General features: G+C 40.5%; 1 long non-coding RNA gene across 2 annotated transcripts; it reads right to left on the reverse strand.

The window, feature by feature from the left end:
• Positions 1–1832: 1832 nt before the first annotated feature.
• LOC140632946 (uncharacterized) lies at positions 1833–18597 on the reverse strand. Of its 2 annotated transcripts, none has more exons than XR_012030592.1 (4): positions 18299–18597; positions 11913–12036; positions 7463–7617; positions 1833–5672 (listed from the first exon to the last, which is right to left on the reverse strand). It is a non-coding gene; the product is annotated as an uncharacterized lncRNA (long non-coding RNA). The 2 variants fall into 2 exon arrangements; XR_012030593.1 differs by lacking the exon at positions 18299–18597 and adding an exon at positions 12822–14059.
• Positions 18598–18635: the final 38 nt, after the last annotated feature.

Genomic DNA, 18635 nt, shown 5'->3' on the forward strand with positions numbered 1-18635 from the left:
CTGGAGCTCTCAGGCTTCCGGCAGGCTTGGCTGACGCTGTCCATGGACCTCACAGCTGTTGCACTTCTCCCTCTGTGCACCTGCTCCAGCCCTTCCCTTCCATAGCTATTGATCCCACGGGCGGTCCTTTAGAATCATCCTACACACAGGAAAAAAAAAATCTGTTCTACCTAAAGAAATCCCTTCAGATATGGCTCTTGGTGTTTAGTGACATACTTGCAGTATTGTCTGAAGAGTTGTTTTGTCTTAGGGACAAAAGATGTGGCACATGATTGGTACTGCAGCAAATCAACAAAAGCGATCTGAGTTGAATGTCTCTTGAAGGTATGTTCATTAAAAAAAAAAAAAAAAAGAAAGAAAGTTATGTTCAGGGCTAACACCTGAGCTTTCTATAGTGTAAATAAGACTTTGTGTTCCTGAACCTTCCAGCTAATTTGATGTTTTCCCTCTCACATGCCAAGCAATGTTCAGGCTTTGAATGTTTTTATATCAGTTCTCTCCTTTGTAAATGACATTAACACTGTTGCTTGAGGCCGTGTTTAATCACGTTTGTCCTCCTGTGGACCTGAATTGACAGTGCCTCAGATTTGTTGCTAATTTTGTCTGTAGATAGTCTAGCTTCAGCTGTTTATGGTGATGCTACACTTTCTTTTATAAATATTTGTGGTAAAAACAAAACAAAACAAAAAAAAGGAGTATAACCATAGGTTTTGAACAAATTTCCTTACATTTTTTCATACAGAAATGATAAATACTTGTATGCTATTGAAATTTAACCTTGTATGACACTTAAACAACTATTAGAGGAAATAATAAAATAGGTCTTTCTTATGTATGAAAGAAATTTTTTAAACATAAAATATTTTCTGATTATCATCTAGCTTATATTAATTTTTTTTAAAAAGCTGAAGGCAAAAAAGCCTTCATTAGGATATACTAAGAGGTTGATAGCTGTATCCCACTTTTTCTATGCACTGAGATGCTCATATGCTTCCCCTTAGAACAGGTGATGTGCATGCATAGCATAGCTGCACGTTATTTTTGCAGTTGCATTGAATTTTTATTTTGTAAATTTGTATTTAAGTAATATATTTATGTTATAACAACACTTAAATACTGTTATTGAAATCTGTACTTAAATTGTTATACAATTTCTAGTACAGGACATATACTGTGAGGTTTGTACTAAAGTGAATAAGTGAGTTTTAATGCTGATCCACTCAATGCTATTCAGAAATCAATTGGCTTCGTACTTTCTCATATCCTTAGGTGCATTTAGATGGTCAGAATTAACCTTCTGTGTTAAAACAAAAAACAAAACAAAACAAAACATACATATATATGTGATTATATATATATGATTTTATATCATATATATGATTATATATCATATATATATGATTTTTAAAAAAAAAGGTTTCCCTCACAGGAAAATAGCAGCTACGTGCTTCTTTCCTATACTGCTATCACAAACCAAGGCATTGATGACAGGACATGCAAATTGTGTTTCACTTTTCAGCGTTTATCAGAGAATTTAATGAAGTGTAAGATTGGTATTTATTTGAAGCTATACAGAATGACTTGATTCACATCTGTAGAAATAACAAATATATTCTGTTGAGTATTAAAAAACAAAGAATCAGGGTTCCTGGGTGGCTCAGTCTGTTAAGCATCTGCCTTTGGGTCAGGTCATGATCCCACGGTTCTGGGAAGGAGCCCCACATCAGGTTCTCTGTTTAGTGGGGAGTCTGCTTCTCTCTCTCCCCCTGCTGCTCCCCTTGCTTGAACTCCCATTTGCAGTCTCTCTCTCTCTGTCAAACAAATAAATAGATAGATAGATAAATAAATAAAATCTTTAAAAGCAATAACAGGGACGCCTGGGTTGCTTAGTGGTTGAGCGTCTGCCTTTGGCTCAGGACGTGATCCCGGGGTCCCAGGATTGAGTCCCACAACGGGCTTCCTGTGTGGAGCCTGCTTCTCCCTCTGCCTATGTCTCTGCCTCTCTCTGTGTGTCTCTCATGAGTAAATAAATAAAATCTTAAAAAAAATAAAAGCAATAACAACAACAAAGAATCACTGTCTACACTAAATTCTGTCTCAGAGTCAGCTCCCAGGAAATCCAGCCCATGACAAGAGTGAGTGGTTGCATCTCGTTTACCTTAAGCCAAGCCAGTGGTACTCCAGAGGACCCCTGGAGAGCTTGCTATATGTCTGCTGGATTTGGGAAACACAATGGACTCTGGTCCCCTATGCCACAGAAAGCTAAGAACGAGAGGCAGCGAAGATGAGAGAGAATGAACAAGAGAAGGAGAGGGACCCCATTCTACTGGGAGTGAGGCACCTTATGCTGAGGACAGGCAAGTGTATGAGGACAGCAGCAATCAAAATCACGCAAAGAACTATGAAGCCGGGTAGCCAGGGTGATTCAGTCCAACAATTCAGTCAGGTAAGTGTTTGCTTTCCACTGAGGTCATGATCTTGGAGTCCTGGGATTGACTGCTGGGTTGGGGCTCTTTGCCTCTCCTCCTAACCCCACCCTCCATGCTTGTGTGTTTAATACATACTCTCTCTCTCAAATAAATAAATAAAATCTTAAAAAAAAAAAAAAGAACAATGAGGTCCGGTGAACAATAGGCCAGGGATAGAGAACACAATTCAATGCATTTACAACTCCAATTAGTTGATAGTAAACACTTGAATATTAGGGTTGAAAAAAAGGCTTTTCTCTGCATTTCAATTTGGTGAGGAAAATGTTAAAAGTGATGAACAACATCTCTCAAGGCTGCAGGAAGAGGGGGAATCATAGCATATTTGCCATCTCTGGAATAGACTCCTAAAGAAGAGAAGCTATATAAATTACCGACTATTTGACATGCAAAGTAAGGAGAACATGATTTTCCATTCTCCATGTAATAGCCCAGAAATAAATTTTCAGAAAGGCACACCTATTCAAATTACTCCTCTAATGGAAAATCTTCAAAGGCTCTACACTTTAGAATGATCCAGATGCTCTGCATGATTTGACTCCTATGAATCTTGTCATGTGCTCCGTCTACTAGGTCCTCCCAAGTTACCAACTTGCCTACTGGGCTCTACTCAGAGTTACCTTTTCACATTTCCTTCACTTCCTGATGTCTTTGCACATGGTAGTCTGTTTGTCTGAAACCCTGTCCCTCACCACTCCTTCTTGTTCCTTAATCCCCAGGCTCAGTTATCTTCTCTTTTGAGAAGCCTTCCTGAAACACACCTCCCACTCCCTTTTTTGGATATTACTCTATCTTGTACACAAAGCATGTGTCAAAATACCTGTTCTTCCCTATGACTGCAAGTTCCTTGAAGGCAGATATTCTTATTCATCTTTGCTTTCTGAACTCTTAGCACTGTGGCTGGCACCTGAGAAGAAGCTAATATTTTTGAATAAATGAGAAGTGAGTAGAATCAGTAGGCGGCCCTTCAATGAGTGGGTCAGGATTAAAGATGATGCTGAAATTCTTTGACCAAGTGGCTTAGAGAGGATTGACCACTCCTTCCCAGGAAAACCCAGAATTCAAATTCCCAGAAGATTCCAAATGGATATTATTACAACTTAGCTGTGAATAGCTGAGAATTTTTGTAGCAGACACTAATCCTCCCCACTTGGAATTCTTGCTATTTGAAAAAAGAAATCTCACCTGACAGATGGATTAATGTTCAAGAAGACTGTATTTGCACAGCTGCAAGAGTCTTTCCCAAACAAGATGTTTGAGCTCTCCTCTCTGCAGGAAATCTGATGACCAGATGAAAACATTAAACCATTTAGACAGAGCCTGGAGAACCATGGGAGGAACCATGTACATTAAAGAATATCATTTATAGATATCCTTTGAAAGGTTTCCCCTTTCCTTCCTGAGGTATGTATATGTTTGTGTGTGTGCATGTATGTGCATATCCGTGTGTGTGTGTGTGTGTGTGTGTGTGTATGTGCAAGTTTCTTTGAGTTATAAATAAAGCCCTTCAGAATCCACCATGAATCAGGGACAAATGGCAGCCTGGATGTCCAGGTGTCTAGACAACCATTAGAAGTCTGACCACATGATGAACCCCATGCATAGCTCTGAAGCTGTCTAAACACTGTCTTGTGGAGAATGTCCTGGAGTTGTTCCATTAACTCAGCTTCTCTTTGCTCTGCAACCACCTCACTGAGGGGAGAACTACAATTATGCAATTCAGAAGAAATGCATTTTGGCCACAACCACCTGGAGTGTACATAGAGGACCTGAATTCACATGCATAAGTCAGCCAGGATCACTGTAGGATAGACATCAGAAATCTTCCCTGCAAGCTAATAGGAGCTGCATATTTTACACAGGGCATCACACATCCAAGGGGAATTTCTAGGGGCAACTCTACTGGCTGAGCATATGACTGATGTTTTTGAGGTCACTCCCTATGGATTCACATGGGAAGTACACTTAGCCCCTCCAATTTTTAAATATGAACTCTTTGAGGTTAAGGATCATGAGGCAGAGGGTCTTGAACAGGCACAAAAATGGAGCTTTGGGACTTGATGACATGTTGCATTCACATACCATTAAATAAGCAAGGAGAGTGGAAGCAGCCATGGTGACAGCCAAGGGGCTCTAGTGTTAGGGATGAAGGTCTTTTAAATAACAATGACAACAGAAGGGTAAGTGGGAATATAGAGTTATGCTATGCTCTACAGTTACACTTTTTGAAGCTTTCTCTGGTGCCCAGTGTCCTTCTTTGGAACAGGTGTGCTATTTGAAGAATCAAAGCTAACTTTTAAAATATAAAATAAAAAGAAGTTTGGGCACACAGAGAAAAGCTGAAAATATGTCCAAATATTCTCTTTCAAAAGGACAAAGAGCCCATGTATCCCAGAATCTTTGCTTCTGTGTAAATACTCCTTTGTTCAATGGCAGAGAGAGAGACAGAGAGCAGACAGACAGAGTCCAGGTGAAAGTCCCCAACACTCAACATCTGAATGGTGCATAGCAATCATCCTTCAGTAGAAACGTTTTAAGGGGTCCAAACTGATGCTGCACTGAGAACCAAAAGCAATCTACTTAAGAGCCCCACGCACACATGACCTCTGATTAATCTAGGTACAGAGGAAATGTCTTTATGAAATATTTTTTCGACCAAATGTATTTTTCTATTGTATGACTATGAAACTCTCTATGAAAATCAAGAACAAGAGATGGAAGTAGGTATCAAAAAGGCTTGCAATAAAGAAAAATGAGGAAAGATAACTTTAAAGTTCAAAAGAGTTCAATCCATGATGCAGGTGACTGCAGATCCAAGATCCAGTTGATTGGTCTGGAAATACTGGTTTTGCACATATGGAGCCATTTCGCTTCGTCTCCCTTTCTTCTCCCTGCCTTCTTATGTTAGAGGCCACTGCCATGTGTAGAAGTTTCTCTGAGTTCATCATTCTTTTGTGCAACCACATCGCTCCAGCTTTCTGTTCACTCAGTTGGAGTATCACTGAATTTACCCAGTGGCTTCCAGGCTCTGGACACTGGCATGATGAGAACACTTCAACCCGTGGTCTAGATGATTGGTTCAGGGATGATCACGTGCCCGAGGCAGTGAAAACATACTGACAACTTCTGGAGGGGCTATTGGCAGAAAAGGACTCTCTGCAGGGGTTGCTAATCTGAAGAGCCTGTCTGAGAGAAAAAGCCAATAGAGAGAAAAGACAAAGTGAAAGATGAGGAGGAAGACGGAGAACATGGTTGTGTAGTTTGAAGCGCTAAGTGTGCCTGAAGCTAGAAACCTCCATGGATTTGCAGTTAAATAAGCCAATAAATTCCCCTTTTTACATAAGGGAGTTTGAGTACATTTCTGTCACTTGTTTAAATAAATAAATAAATAAATAAATAAATAAATAAATAAATAAAGTCTTACCTAATACAGAGATGTGGAGCAGAGCTGGGAAGTTTTTAGCTTGGAAACCAGACAATCTTAGCTAAGTTAAATCTGAGAAAACAAGGATTACCTAGGACCCTGCAGTTAGAATTGACTAAAGGGAAGAACATGATATTTATGATTTTATTGAAGCCCATGTCAACCCTCAATGTTTTTTACAATGTCTTCTTTCATATTTGCTGGCATCTGGCTTCTTTTAATACACTGTGGTGGCTTAGTGGATCCAAAAACAGCATTCTTACCTAGTTTTTCTTTTGCCTCCTCCGAGCCTCATGCTATTCCCCCTTGTACACGTCACTGCTCCTACTGTACTCACTTGGCTTCTCCTTGTTGTTTGCCTTTCTCTAGTGTAACACCTTGTACAGTGTCATAGTTAGATGCTTCCTAGCCTCTATGTCCCCCCAGATTAATGGCTCTGCCAGATAGCAGAGACTGCCCATGTCTGTGGGTATATTCCTGGAGCCTAGTCAGAGACCGGTGACACTAAATATTGCAGTGAATTGAATTTGTGGCTCACAGCAGATGTAGTCTCACTGCCACTCAGTACCCAGCCTCTGCCTCCTTGCAACTCTCAGAGACTTTCCTGACTCTGACCTCAGTATGCTGCTTATTGTCTCCTAGATGTCTTCATCAGTTATGAAAACCCATGCCTACAAATATACTTATTTATTTATTTATTGAATATTTGCCAAGTAGGTACTTAATGTGCTTTAACCCATTCGGTCCTCACAGCAGCAGCTCCATCTCGCAGATGAAGAGATCAGGCCTGAGAAGAAGTTAAGTGGCTTGCCCAAGGTCACCCAGCTAGTAGTGAGCAGCTGTGGATTCAGTGAGTTCCTAACCAAGACCCCATTTTCAACTTGAGTGTTATCAGTTCCTTATGTGCTATACACGCTTCATTTATATTGATGAGTTACCATCACAACAAACCTGCTATGTACAATTCTTAGTCTCATTTTTCTGATAAGAAAACTGAGACTCGGTGAAATTAGTTATGTCGTTTGCCTAAGGTCACCTGGATGTGAAGAAGAAGAACTGAAATTAAATCCCAGGATATTTGAGCCCAGAGCTCAGGCCCTGATTCATCAGCCATCATGTCAAACAGTTGCCTATTAATTGTTGGGTGATTTGTATCAGAAGGGGCATCTGCCCTTTAGTTTTGCCGTTCTTCTTCTTATTTAATAGGTATAATAATAACTATTCCATTGGTCAGTCAGAAGAGCTACAATTTAAGAAGTTCCAAGAGTGTTTGGTATATAGTAAATGCTCAACAAATGGTACTGATTGTTATTGTTTACCAAGTCCTTCTGATGCCAGGTATTTTCGTAAGAACTTGACATGTATTTTTCACTGAATCCTCACATTAGCCCCATGAGGGGGTATCGAAAGCAGGTTTCATGTTATAGATGTGGAAACTGAGGCTCAGAAAAATTAAGCGACTTGCCTCAAAATCACAGAGCTAGTTAGTGCCCAAGGCCACAGAATTAGTTTGTTGGAATACCATGGTACTAGCTTTCACTGTCTTTCTTACTTTGAAAGTTCCGGTGAAGAGATCAGAGAGCCGAACAATGACCAGGTAGACTGGCCTCTTCTTGGGTTCTGCTAGCTCCGGGCCTTTTGGTAGTTCCTTAGCCTCATGGTCCTCAGCTTTGTAGATGAAGAGCTTGCACCTCTGCAGCCACAACTCTGGGGAGTGAGACATGGGGAGGAGAAGTTACTGAAAGGAGAAAGCAAGCACATGTGTGTTGAGCCCCTACAATACCTGAGCACCAAGGGCCAAACACAGGAAGCTGTTCTACCTAAAGTATTTGAACAGGGGCTTTGGACCTGGCCAGCTTAAGTGCTCAATGGCTAAGGGTACAAACTTCTTCCTTATCCCCACTCTTCCTGATGCTCCTCACAGGGGTGAACTGGCACACAATGAGGAAAGAACTGGAAATGCTCTTATTAATTTCAGCCTTGTAGATTATTCAGATTGCAAAAAGAATTCCATGTTGCATCTAAAAGTGTCTGGCCCAGCTGTCTGTGTAGATTAAATAATCCAGATGGCTGCATGAGTTACTACAGCAGAAAAGAAGTGGTTTCACCATAGAGTGAGCTAATCCAGAAAGTTCAGGGATAATAGATTTCTTTACCTTGCACGACCCCATTTCTTCTCTTCTTAGCTTGGCTTACTTAAATTTACTATGCAATTGCCAAATCTTTGCTTCACTTGGGCTATTTAAATAGCCACAATGTTGCCTTTTTATATGAGAGATTAAAAAATCAGCAACCGAAATTTGATGGCATTTGGAATAAAGGATTAATCAGTGCTGTCACTCTCACTTGGGCAGCAAAATCAAGCCTCTTGTTTTGGGAGATACTGCTAGAGGGGATAATTTCCACATTGCCAGGCTGTTTTTCTTTTTAATATCACAGTGGATTTGCTGTGGTGGAGGCTGCTACAAACTGCTGGCACCGTAACTGGTTACAAAATGTGTCTGCCAAACCACTCAGGGGAGGGAGCCCTACTGTATTCTTTGATGGTGGGCTTCTTTGCCAGGGAACAGACCTGCAGAGAAAGAGCCTGTTTCATCCTCTCCCCTGCACTTGAGCAAAAGGAAAGTATCGGTTTGCCCTTGTGGAAAACAGTGATAGGAATCTCAGTTCTCTTCTGCTGCTGGGAACTTTCCAGCCATCCACTTCCTCTTATCCTTGTTCTTTGGTGCACGAGGCAGCAGAAACCCAAGAAAATGCAGATGGCTCACCTCCGCCACCTGCGTGCTTAAGAAACACACCTGACAATGGGTGCCAGACGCTTTTGAATCTATCACTGTCAGAGACTCCTGCCAAGTTCCCTTCTAAGAAGAAAAAACAAAACAAAACATGAAATCAGAAGGACCTAGACAGAATGATAAAATGTAATTCTATCGTTCACCTATAACATCTCAGATCAGTGTACTCTACTCTGCAGGTGATGATCATACTTTTATTTACTTTTTTCCTCTCCATTCACAGATGCCAATATTGGTGACTGGCTTCCACAAATTTACTTTATCTGCAACTCAAAGCAAGAAAGGAAGGCAACACAAACCACACTGGCACGCTGACAGCTCAGCATTAGGAATACAGCCCTATGCCAATCGACGTCTGGGTGCCAAGGCAAGAAGGCAAGGGCACATTATTTAAGGACACATTTGAAAACAAGAATTAAATTGTCACAGAACTTACTTTCTTTCTCTTTCTACATCCTAACTTAAAGAACCAGCCTCTCCCCTCGAGGGAAATAGACAATGACTCAGAGTTCAAGGTGAATGAAAATGGAAATTTTAGTTCATTTCAGAGTGGCTTAGAGGAATGACATTTTCTTTAGCAAAACATAGGAAGAATCTTCTCCAAACCGAGTACTGACATTAGTGAGTCAGTAGACAGGAAGGAAAGAACTAAGAGAATGTGATGAGCACTTATGGCCATCATACATTTTTACTCTCAGTTCTGGAGAGCATTTCATTCCAGTTTTCATTTATTCATGCATCCATATATTCGATGGAGAAATTTGTGGTAATCTTGGAAATAAAAATTCTAGATCATTTGTGGAGCTCTTACTATGTACCCACTCCTTTGTGAAATGTTTGCTTGTATTCAGTCCTCAATGAATGCTGTGAGGTAGGTACCATTTTTACCCTCATTTGACAAAGAGAAAATAGAAACACTGAGAGGTTAAGCCATTTGCCCAAGGTAACACAGCAGGTGAGTGCCGAGCAAGGGTGCAAACTGAGGCAGTCTGGCTTCAGAGCTGGCATTTGGAACAACTCTCTTGCCTGTGGCCACAGTGGTGGGGTAGTATTAGAACAGGGGCTTTGGACCAGGCAGGCAGCTACCCAATGAGGTGTTTCTGCTTCTGTAGGGTTTATTTTTATACCCTTACTGCCTTCCTTACAGGAGTGTTTTGGGAATGAAGAAGGACAGTATCCTACTGGTAAGAAGAAACGGATGACTCATGATGAAGAAGGAGGGGGGGGAAGCCCTTTCAAGCTGAAGGATACCATTTTTTCACACTGGAGGAGGTCACTGAATGCATCATAGGGGAGAAATGGATCTGAGAGGTCACATGGATAATAGTCCCACCTTTGGATAGGACACCCTGCTGCCAGAAAAATGATTCAAAAGAATTCTTGCTGCAGCAAGAGTATCAGGTTACTGGTGTTGAACAGCACCCAGGAGCATATGCTTTATTAAGTTGACCAGATGTCCTGTTTAGTCAGGCCTCACCAGGTATTTTAATAGTCTTGAAGAGTGTCTGGAAATAAATCACCTAGAGCAAGCGGACTTGGTAGTAAGTCCCCTACTGGCATGTTGTTAAGGCTTTAGGTTACTTTGTGTATTTCCATTTGTAGCTGTTAAGGTTTCACCGAATAAGTCAGAGGGCTTCATAGCCTGGCAGTAACTCAAAGCTCTACATTCCTTTTCTGCCTTAGATTTAACTTATTCCAGTATTTTTCTCCTGAGTTTTTCTCTGTGCCAGCCACTAAGGACACACAGGTAAGCAAAGAATGATCCTTCTTCTTGGGAACTGAGTTGAAACCCTGTGAACTCTGAGACAGATCCTCCTCTGCTATTGCCAAGAAGGCTGTGCAAGATGTGGGGGAGATGGGCTTTCCCTCTTCTCCCTTCTTCAATGCGTTGCTTGCCAGGCCTCAAAAGACCCTCCTACTTCACTGGTTCATGACTTTGTGCTGGTACGATGTTAGACGACTTTCAGATACAAATAAGAAATAATATTAGCTCACACTTAAAAGCTATGCATGTGGCACTCGTGTCTTCCATGACATGACGACTCTTTGAAGTAGATTGTGTTACTATCTTCATTTCTTAAGTAAGGAAATCAAGGCACAAGAAGTTAAAAAGTGAGCACATAGTAAAATGCTCATCTTTGTAGAGCCAAGCAGTTTGGCTTCAAAGCACATGGTCACAATTACTGCTGTTCGCTGTCTCTGATAATGCTGCTACTAAAAGCATGTTTCAAGAGGAAATAAGAAAGAAGCTGACGTACAGAAGGGAGAAGACTCTAAGCAATAAATCATAGCAATATTGATAATTAGTGAGTTGACAGAGATTGTCTCCAATCCTCAGAGCCTCGTAGCTCAATGGATATTATTTTACATATAAGGAAACAGACTGGGAGCAGCCAACTCTCAAATAACCAGGTTATGGAAGAATGTGGATTTGAATCCAGGTAGGTCCCCCTTGATCTCCTTCTGCTCCTTTTACTGAGCCATCCTGCTTCTTCCTGGTGACAAGCAGAGTAGCACAGAACATGAGGACAAATTTGGCCTCAAAATGGAAAACACTGTCCCTGGGATGATTAAAGGGAAACTACGACTTTGTAGAGAATACCAGAATTAGACAATCTTAGAAGTCACGCAATAAAACACTTTGCCTAATGATTTAAACTCTGACAGTATTCCCACTAAATATTAGGTGGGAGACAAATTTGGGGATTGGAATGATTGATACCTGCCTCTCCCACCCCCTTGAGAAAGCACAACGAGAGAAAATTGGGCTTGAAAATCTAGATGCTGATCCAAACACTGGAAAGACTCAAGAGTAAGGCTTCTTCATTAAAGGAGGCCTCTGCCCAGGAAATCACCTTGCTGGCTCAATGCTTGGCATTTTGCATTGTTTGTCCGTGTCACTGAGATCAGCATGTGTTCCACCAGGGGATCCTCTCCGAGTTGGAGGGCTGGCAACAGCTCCTGGACTACCGAACCAGGAGTAGTGGAGTCTTACTGCCTCCTTGGTGGTGCAAGTTGTCAAAGCTGTCATTTGCAGTCACAGAGCTAGCTGCACTTAACAGGAAATCATTCCATTGGGTGTGCAGAAACACAGAGAGACACAGACACATGCACGTGCCATGTGGAGAAACCACAGCCTCTGCTCTTACTCCGAGGATGTTTTACCTGTTCTAAACCTTGCACAGACCTGCCGCCACCCTTACATACCATTATTTGACTTGCTCGATGCCTCTCTTCACTTGTCAGGGGGTCTTTCTTGGCTATATATTTTTTTCATTTCTTTTGTGAAAAGTGTTTTGCTTTAAGAGGAGCCGAACTCCTCCAGCCCATTCTGTAAGGGCAAGGAAACAAAAGAATAAGAACAGATAATAATAATAATTGAGCACACACTCTCTGGCATATACTGAGCTAAGTACTTCACATGAATTAGCTCATTTAATACACACAAAAACCCTAATGAGGTAGGTACTATTATTAACCCCATATTATAGGTTATGCAACTTGCCCAAAGCACACGCTGACTCAGCTGGGACCCAGCTGCGGGCTGACAGACCTGAGCTGGCATCACGGACCCTGCAGCTCCTTGTTTCCCTGCGACTCTTGAAAGTATGCCAAGCTCCGTTAACTTGAGGCTACATGTTGTTAACTCCCTTTAAGTTTAGTTATTTTTGGATGGATAAAGGAAAGAATATTTTATTCAACCCTTGTTTCCCTATAATTCTTGGGTGAGGATTCTAAGAGATGATTTAATTTTCTCAATTACTTAAATATCAAGTTCATAACCTAACCATCATATTTCTTTGCCTACCTAATGGGAGCATTTTCTCCAGAAAAAAAAATGTATAAAAAGAAATGTAGTCTCTGTGAGGGAGGGGTAATTATTTTTGTCAACTATTGCATTCTGAGAATCAAGAATATGTGCCCGATACAAGCTAAGTGGTCAGTAACCGTTGGTTAAATGGACGAATGAAAGATTTAGGGAGTCACCTAGGTGCCTGTACCCCTTGACAAGATCACAGTGAACTCCTCAAAGTCACCACTAACTGCTGACCCCTAACTTCCCAGAGGCAGATTATTCTGAAATCTGGGAATAGCACTATTGAAAGGGCTCCTTACCTCTGTTTGAGGAAACAAAGCCACCTGTGTGTGTGCTTCTGAGTTAAGCATCCATGACTTTGGGAATAATTAGAAGGTTTGACAAAAGAAAGGAGGAATGCAGGCAATGTCATATACACTTGCAACCCTGTTAAAGCCATGAGCCACGTGGTTCAGCCCATTAGTAACTTGAAATTTGAAGTGCTATCATCCAAATAAGAATTCTAAAGTGTTGTGGCATCTTGTAAACACCTTAAATGGGAATATTATTAAAACCATCCATTCTCTTTTTTGGACTCAGATGTCTCTAGAATGTTTCATCCTCCATTCTAGAATCATCTCCCTCATTATCTACTCCATTCAACGTCTGCTATCACTCTGATGACCTACTCCTCATCTCGGTGCTCTGTCTTCCCACACAAAGGACTCTTAGTAGATTATTATCCTACCATTTAGGGTTCTCTAAAGAGGGAGAGTTCCTCTCTGCTTTCTGTTTTTTTCCTTCATCGTGTCTCCCAATTCAGCACAACAATTGGAAGAACCTTCTGCAGAAGATGGGAAAGAGAAAGAGTAGGCGAAATCCAAATTCTTTTGCAGGTAGAGAGTAGGAGAAAGTCTCTAGATACCCAGACTGTTACCTTTTGTCCCATTAGTCATCAAATGACTGCTCTGCAAAACTAAGGTATTTTTCCCAATTCTGCAGAAGTTTTAAGGATCCTCTGAAATCCTGTTTCTCAGATAGCATTCATCAGTCACCCAAAACCCCTTAGTTTCCATAGAAAAATGGCATTTATAAATCTAAAGGGCAGACTTAGAGAAAGGTTCTGTCCTACCGTAGCTTTCTACATTATTTTGTAGCTTATTTGTTAACTCAAGCCAACATTTGGTTATTCTGTGCAAAATAGATTTAGGATCACAATCCTTGCCTACACATAGATTTAGGATCTATTTTCCTTCCTTTTTTCAGCACAGCCTACTTGGTTGATACTATATTAAACGGAGAATGCTCATTTGCTGTAGCTGTCCTCCTTGCACACATCAAAACTTCTCACTGTCACATTTCTGCCCAGATATTAATAAACATGAGTGGGAAGGGGAATAAATGCATGAAGTACTGCTGCTCAGGCTTTTTAAGCCCGTGGAGCTCCCCTGTCCTGCTTTGGTTGAAGATGAGGTGAAGATTAGGCACACTGGGAGCCCAGCTGTCTGAGGAAAAATCCCCAAGGGGAGAATCTGTCAATAAAAACAAGTATTTGGATGCCAACATGGAAACCTAGTTGGAGCCAATTTCCATGCCGCAGCACTGCTGTCATGACTCGGTGCTTCAGGATAACAGGAGGCAGATGGCCTCCAGGAAAATAAAAATTCAAGGATACTATGCATATGGTCATATTTTCCAAACTTTGAAGAAATTCTGCCCCTCAAAGTATATCTGCTTAATCTCTCCCAAGCAAAAAGGCAAGTAACCTTCAAAGAGCACCATATATCTCTTTTAATAATACATTGGCCCTTGTTCTTTCATAGATGTGAGCATTTATCAACCTTGGGGCCAGAGCAGTAGAAGTTTGCTTCTGGTAAGAGAGAGTTCTAGGAATGGTGTTTCATTTACTGAAGGAAGGGGAAGCTGTAGATCTAGGAAATGATAGGCCTGGAAATATCTCCTTGCAGAGATGATATAAGGGACACTGGAGTTCCTGTAGCCTAAGAGCACAGGCTCTCATCCAGGAGGCCCAGAGTCAAAGATGTGCTTGTTGGGCACTCAAAATATTTACAGAAACACAAGTGAAACAAAATAGATGCTGACATTTTAAAGTTAAGAGAATTCACATAAAAAATATTCAGATTACTGACTTAAAAAAAATCAGAAGACCACATTCCAGCACTCACAATGCTGGAGATGAGTAACCATCTCTGCAAACTTGCATGTGCTCTTGGATTTGCCAATGTCCCCTCCTGGCTTTTTTTTACTCATTTGTGTTCCAACCTTGGCTACAAAGCCACAAACTTCTCTGTCCTGGGTTCTCGTTCTGGCTTGGCCACTTACACTTTTGAGTCCTTGGTCATATCACTGAAGGTTTTTAAGACTATATCTATTTATTTTTATAATGGAGATAATACCTTGCCACAGTGTTGGGTACATTAAATAAGATATTCCATGTAAAGTGCTTAGCCAAGTGCCCATCATGTAAGTATTTAATGTATGTTAACCATTCTTATGGTTAAGGTCATTCTTGTCATTGAATGAGCTTGTCCAAATCATTTTTATCACTTTTTATTTTAATATAAATGAGGAAATACAAAACTAAAGTCCACAGATCAAAGTTTCCTATTGCCTGGATCTTTTGGGTCACTAGATGTACTTTGGACTAATTAAATTATGTAATTCGCCCAAAGCCGTGTATAAACCGGGCAACTGTCTATTTCAATCAACCATCATAAGGATGATGAAACCTAAGGGTTCCATGGAGAAATGCCATGGTATGGGGCAGGCCAGGTGTGGTAAAGAGGTCTGTAGCCACATCTAGCTAATTAGGGAAGGGCATGCACTAATCACCACCTAGAGACAGTGCAGAACAGTAGAAGAACATCAATGGCTGTGAGACACCTGAGTTCAAATCATATCTCCATCACCTCAAAGTCACTTTGGTCAAACAACTCCTTTGAGTTTTGAGGTTCATTTCATAATTTATAAAATAGAGATGCTGACAACCCATCTCACATGGTTGCTATGAATGTTAATTAAAATAATGAACATTTAAATGCACATCACAGAGTAAGTGCTAATACATGGTAATTATAAATAAGAATCAGAGTAAATTATAATCAGCCATCTACTGAAAACAGTTAAAATCTTAATAATCCCCAAGAGCTTAAGAAAACCCGTCAGTGAACTGTTGTAAAATCTGATACACACAACTTCAAATTAGTGTCATGTACTTGTTGAGCCCATTATACTTATCATTATTTACTGATCACCATTTCCATTATGCTTCATTACTTCCAATGACATTTCTGATAATGCTCCGGGAAGGGTTTGTTTCTTTGATTTGTATTCTAGGTTTGCAATGCATGGTCTCTTCTTCACATGAATGGTATTATGACTCCTTTCCATTAAAAAAAAAATTATTTATTTATTTACTTGAGAGAGAGAGAGCGTGTGCATGTTTGTACATGGATTGAGGGAGGGGCAAAGGGAGAGAGAGAGAGAGAGAATCCCAAGCCAACTCCCCACTGAGTGTGAAGCCTGACATGGGGCTCTATCTCACCATCTCAGGGTTGTGAGCCAAATCAAGAGTCTGCTGTTCAACCAACTGAGCCACCGAGGCACCCCATCCTTGTCATTTTAATTAGGACATAAAAATTCTGTTTTTGCCCTCTTCTCTAGTTGAGTCTAGTCTTAGCTGATTAGAACTGAGAGTTGTAAATTATCTTTGTACATTATATTCAAAATAGTCTGTTTTGAAATTATTTGGAATGAATGTTTCTTAGTTCCTCAAATGGCCAGTGCATTCCTCACTCAAGCCTCTTCTTTCTTGAGCAGCCCATTTCTAAAGCCTCTCTCCCTCTCCCTCTCTCCTTGACTCTTTGTAATAATCAAGGCTTAGGACAGCATTTTAATCACCTGGAAAGACATAATATAATTTTATGTTATATAAAGATATAATAATATAATATAATTTTGCTTCATTCAATTTTCTACAAACATTTGTTGAGTGCCTACTATGTACCAATCGCAGTCCTAACAATACACAGTAATGAGCATTTATATGTCACCTGGCACTATGCTTAAGTGATTTCATAATCTCATTGATTCCACCAAACAACCTTATAACACAGAAACTGTTAATGTTCCTATTTTATAGAAATGAAAACTGAGACATATAAAGATTAATCAATTAATTCAATGAACTTATCTAGAGGCTAAGCCAAAACTTAACTCTCTCTGAATGCCAAGCCCTACTTCTAAATGATTGCACCAGCGTTTCTCAAAGTGGGGTGCTGACTTTGCCATCAGCTGCATTAGAATCACTTAGGCTGTTTGCTAAAATTACAGATTGGAGGTATGCCCTAGACTTGCTGAGTCTACATTTGCAGTTTTGACAAATTCTCTGGGGAATTTCTGTGCTTTCTTAAGTTCGAGGGTGACTGATAAGGGGTTTTGGATAACAAATCTAAGAAACTGAGGCTGAGATGGGAAAGCAATTCTTCAAAGTGAAGGTGAACTTTCTGGAAGGAAGCTAGTTTAATGGCTCACAGTATTAAGAATCGGTTGTGAAAGATACTCTTGGTTACTCTAAAGAAGTATTATATAATGAAAATGTACTTGAACTCTGCTTCTTTACAAAGCTCTAGTCATAAGGGATATGATTTCAAAACACAGTTGCCGGAAGAGGAATTCTACGTCATTTTCTATAATTCTGAAAAAACATGGTTCCAGCTCAAGAATATCCAAATGAAGAGTTTTGGGGGCAGCAATGTGGTAGACAGGGAAGATGTCTCAGACACTTGATTATTTAGCTTGGTTTGGGGGAACTTGATAGAAATTAAAAGGACTCCCCTCAGATACCTTTTGTGCCATGACTGTTGTCAACTCATTATCAGAAAGTGACTTTCCAGCATCATATGACAGCCACGAAAAGGCTGATGTTGATCAATTTGAATAACAAAGGCAACAGGGTCCAAATTGCAAGTGTGATTCTCCATACAACCAATTATGCCTGTAATGAAAACACCCTCCTCCAGGTGACCTATGTCATGAGAGAATTCCCTTGGTCCAGAGGAGGCCGGGTTGGCTATTTCTCTGCTACTCAGAAAACAGCTCAGAGCCTCCACACTATGAGGATGGTGAGTCATCAGTGTCCACTCTGTGTACAGAGGCTCAGCTTTCGTTTTCCTGTTACACTGTCCCAGTGTGCGTAAGAACAGTGTTTAAACACAAACCCTGAATTAAGACAAAGATAAAGCTGCTTCAACACTGGGGGGAAAATAGTCATTTAAAAAAAAGAGAAAAGTAAATCTCAACAAGGAAAAAGGGAACTTTGGACACAAAAAAATCAGTACTCTGCTATTTCATGAACTGATTGCTTTTTTTTTTTTAAACTAAAATACAAGTTACAATAAGGGGAAACATATAACAGTCTCTTCTGCTTTTGTGAGCTCTTGTACTTTCTATTAGGTTCCTAAAATCTCGAGGGGAATATATTTTAACTGTTTATTAAAGCCAAAGTCCCTCTGACTATTCTTCTCATTTCTTCAACGTTTTATGAGATTCTTTATTTTGAAGCCCTGTAAAGTATTAATATTCTACTTAAAACAGAACTGAGCTTTTTATTGCTCCTCTGCAGAACAAGAACTCCCAAAGACATTGACCTACAGACCTTAGGCTTCATTCTCTACTTTCCTGCAAGTTGCCAGCTGATCAAGATTATCATGGGATTCCTTTACACCACTCCTTCCTCCCATTCTCCACTTACTCCTCTCTCTTTCTTCCCCTTTACCTTGCTCTTGGTAACTTCCTCAACACTTTCTTCTCTCAGGGGTAATGATATTGTCACCTGGAATGGATATCTGTTGAGTGGTCTTGTCTTTCATCAGTATTCTGTGATATGGTAGTAGAACCTCTGTTTTCCATTTGGTGATCCATCCATGTAGTTTTTGTAAAGCTATTAATCAAATGGAAGTGGACACAAGACCCAAACCAGTCAATCAGGATAACTACATCGTGGACCCGACCTCAAGTCCGAGAGAGGGCACTGATAAATGTGGGACCAACAGGGCCCCAGAGAGAGAGGTTCACTCTATTTGGAATCACTACTGACCAAGATTCATGTGGTT

Source organism: Canis lupus, chromosome 5 (genome assembly GCF_048164855.1).
Source record: "Canis lupus baileyi chromosome 5, mCanLup2.hap1, whole genome shotgun sequence".
NCBI lineage: Eukaryota > Metazoa > Chordata > Mammalia > Carnivora > Canidae > Canis > Canis lupus.